Source organism: Dipteris shenzhenensis, chromosome 4 (assembly GCF_047967505.1).
Source record: "Dipteris shenzhenensis isolate YYH24624 ecotype China chromosome 4, Dip_SZ_1.0, whole genome shotgun sequence".
In the NCBI taxonomy this organism is placed as follows: Eukaryota; Viridiplantae; Streptophyta; class Polypodiopsida; order Gleicheniales; family Dipteridaceae; genus Dipteris; species Dipteris shenzhenensis.
This window is the reverse complement of record NC_141599.1, coordinates 24,135,946-24,139,820: the sequence shown is the minus strand read 5'-3', so window position 1 is coordinate 24,139,820 and position 3,875 is coordinate 24,135,946.

Below are 3,875 nucleotides of genomic sequence, written 5' to 3'. Positions count from 1 at the left end.
GGGAGATTCAAAATTTGAAATTCAAATTTCAAAAAGCGGCCCCCTCCCCTCATTGATGGGAGGAGAGGTGGGCTCAAATGTGGGCTTAACCCACCTAGGTTGGGCTAGTTAGGCCTCTTTGGGACCCTACAAGCCCCTTGCATTAGCCCACTAAGCATTCCCTAATCCATTCCTTATGAGGCCCTTTTGAGACCCCAATTCTCCCCTAATGTGCAAAGACCAAGCTAGAGCTAGTATAAGCCATGATATAGGAGGTAGAATCAAAGGCTGTGTAGGCATAAGAGCAAGTTGAGGTGGCCAAGGCCCAAGCAAGAGAAGATAAGGAAATGGCCAAGAAGGAAAAGTAGATAAGAGAAGATGCATAAACACATGTCAAGTACCTATAGCAGCATATTGAAGATACTGAATTGGTGAGAATCAAACAGAGTTTGATCTAGAAAACATGAAAAACTAACTTGATGCTCAAAGTGCCAAAGAGAAAAAATTTTACCCAACTCTATACAAGATGAAAAGAACATTGAAGTGCAAAAGATGATATTATAGCTTGGATGAGAAGGAACAATGCACACACGTAGTAGTGTTACAAAAGCTATAAGAGAGATTTAAAGTCCAAAAGGATGTAGCTCAAAAGAGAGTAGGAAGGATGTAGGTTGGACAGAGAGCAACTAAGGTGGCAGTACATGTGCTAGTATGATTCTTTTTTCAAAGGTTGTTTTTGGACCGTGCTTTGGACACAAGCATGTTTATACCCTTTATGAAAGGGGGGGTGCAGGGGGGAAATGCCCCCCTAATGCTATTGTTGAGGGGTTCTAAGGGGGACTGATGACAGCTATTAGGCATCCCTTTGTTGGGGTTCGGGGGCAACACACTTGAAGCCAAAAATACGTGAAAATCGGTGCATGAATTGTGTAATCAAAATTTTGTAAAAAGGTATGTGGCTCACATTGCAGGAATGCAGTGGATATACTACTTGTATCTTGTATCTTCTCATTGGTTGGATAACAAAAATGCTAGACTAGATGTTTCTCTGTGTATGTAGCCCACACTAGGTGAACCATGTATATCAGTGTCTCTCTTTCTCTTCCATTATAAGTGCTTTTTGTATTGTCTATTTTTATGTTTTTTGCTTCTCACATTATTGCTCCATTATCATGTTTACCTTATCAAAGAATTTCTTTAAGCAATGCTCGTTTGACTCATTTGGAACGAGGTTCATGGTTTGAGTGAGAGCAAGGATGGAAGAAGGCAAGTCCAAAATTGAGAAATTCAATGGAAAGAGCTACCAGCATTGGAACATGCATATTGAGGATTACCTATACAAGAAGGACCTCTTCTTACCATTAGATGGGATAGCAAAGAAGCTTGCAAGTATGTCAACTAATGACTGGGAGGTTCTTGACAAAAAGGAGCTAGGAATGATACGACTATTTGGCACCATCATTGGCTTTCAATGTCCTTGATTAAAAGACACCAAAGGACTTGATGAGCATCTTAGATACATTGTATAAAAAACCATCAGCTTCTAACAAGGTATTTCTCATGAAACATTTATTCAAAGATGTAAAAGGTGGATCTATAGCTGACCATTTGAATGAGTTCAATGTGAATATGAGCCAATTACCCCATCAATATGAATACCATTGGAATCAGTTCAATATGAATACTAGTCAATTAAGGTTTGTAAAAGTAAACTTAGATGATGAGGTTTGAGCTCTCTTGATTTTATGATACTATACTTGATGCGTGAGTAGTAGACTCAAGCTCTTCATTTCATGCTACCCCAAATAAGAAATATTTTCAAGGCTATGTTCAAGGTGATTTTGGAGAAGCTCATTTAGGTGATGATGAAGCATTGAAGGTTGTTGAAAAGGGCAAGGTGGTAATAAATTATAGAATGGAAACCAATGGTTGCTGAAGGAGGTAAAGCGTGTTCTTGATTTAATAAGAAACTTAATTTCAGTAGGAAAATTGGATGATGAAGGCTAGCATAACCCACATTTGCAGAAAATATGTGGAATCCTTCACTAAAGGATCAATGGTAATAGCAAAATAACCCAAGGTAGGTACATTGTATTTATGTACCCAATAATTCTTATTCCTCTATTGCTGTAGCTTCTAGAGAGTAGATACAGCTTTGTGGCATCATCGGCTTGGACACATGAGTGAGAATGGGATGTAGATTCTTCACCCAAGAAAGTTGTTGCAAAGTTTGAAGCAGGTTGATTTGATTTTTCTGAGAACCATGGTTATGGAAAACAAAAGAGATTCATATTTCTCAAAGTTGGGAAACAAAAGAAGAGAGAAAAGTTAGAGCTTGTGCATATTGTTATGGATAAATTTGACCAAAGTAAAAAGGCATAAACATGAGTGTGTGCTTGTATGTGTGGCAATAGTATAATAAAATATGGAGTGCATAGGGCCCAGGGTTGAGGTGGCAAGGCATGACCATGTGGCACCCTTCCACATAAGAGGACCCATAAGGTGTGTTGTACATAATCCATGGTAGTAATATTATAAAATGTAAGGTGGCATGGCTCCTCCATGTGCCAACCCTCCACCTAGGCAGTCCCATGCCTGCATTTAGTGAGATATGGCTCAAAGTCCATGGGAGAAGTAATATAAAATAGGTGGAGATGGATATTATATTGGGTTATTTCCTCCATGTAGGATAGGCCCATGTGGGGAAGGTATAGAAGGTCCAAGAGTGCAAGCTAAATAATGGGGAAAGTAGGATGAGGTGGCAAGATTCCTTGTGCCAACCCTCCACTTGTCCTCCTAGATGTTTGAACGTATTATAAAATTGGGAAGAGACCAAGGGAGTATCATAGACTTGGGATGTGGGAGTTGATATATGTGGAAAAATGTGGCCAAGCATTATCGCACACAATTGAGAGTGCGTAACCGCCTAGCCCACATGGGAGACCCTTCCACATACACCATGCATGTGGGAGGATGCATTTATTGGGAGAGACCCTCTCTCTTGGCTATAAAAGGATCAGGCTATTCCTTGATGGGACACGCTCGTTCTTGTGAAGCCACCTAGCTAGTACTTTCATATTTCCCCCTCATCCTTCCTTTTAAATAAAGCATGACACTCTTCCCTTGATGTCTCCATCTCTACATTCCTCCTCCACCCATGTACATACTCCTCTTTCCCCTCTCCCTCTCCCCTTGTGCCATAGTCTCCCTCTTCTTTCCCTCCCCTCTTAATCCCTTTTCCCCAACCATGTTAACGCTCCTCCCCTCACATTCCCTATTCCTCTATGGCCCTCGCGCATTGCCATACCTATCCTCTAGCCTCTTGTTTTGATTTCTTTTCCGGCTAATAGAAATGGTATGGCTGTTTGGATCGAAATCTCCACGGCTAGTGGTGTAAAATCTGTTACTTCTACAATTGGGTGCGGCTCTGCGGCCTCTTCCATGTGCAGTTCTCTACTTTTGCACCTCCAAACTGTGTGCCTTTCCTATCTCTACGGCTGCAAAACCTCCCTGCTTCTGTGCTTCCAGTCTGTCTCCATGGCTAGTGGTGTAAAATCTATTACTTCTACGACTGGGTGCGGCTCTGCGGCCTCTTCCATGTGCAATTCTCTACTTTTTCACCTCCAAACTGTGTGCCTTCTTTGTCTCTATGGCTGCAAAACCTCCCTGCTTCTACGCTTCCAGTTTGCCTGCTTTTTGCTCATGGTTCCTACGTGTATTCTGGCTAGCGAATCTTCTGCTCGCATCTCCAAAACTGTAACATCCATGCTCCCTCGAAGTTCCTATGTGCACATTTGCACGTCTACTGTGTACACCCGTGCGCATCGTGGACAGATCACGATGATGTTTTTTGGCTCCTGCGTCTTCTGGTCGCAGACAGTTTTTTTGGGCTTTTG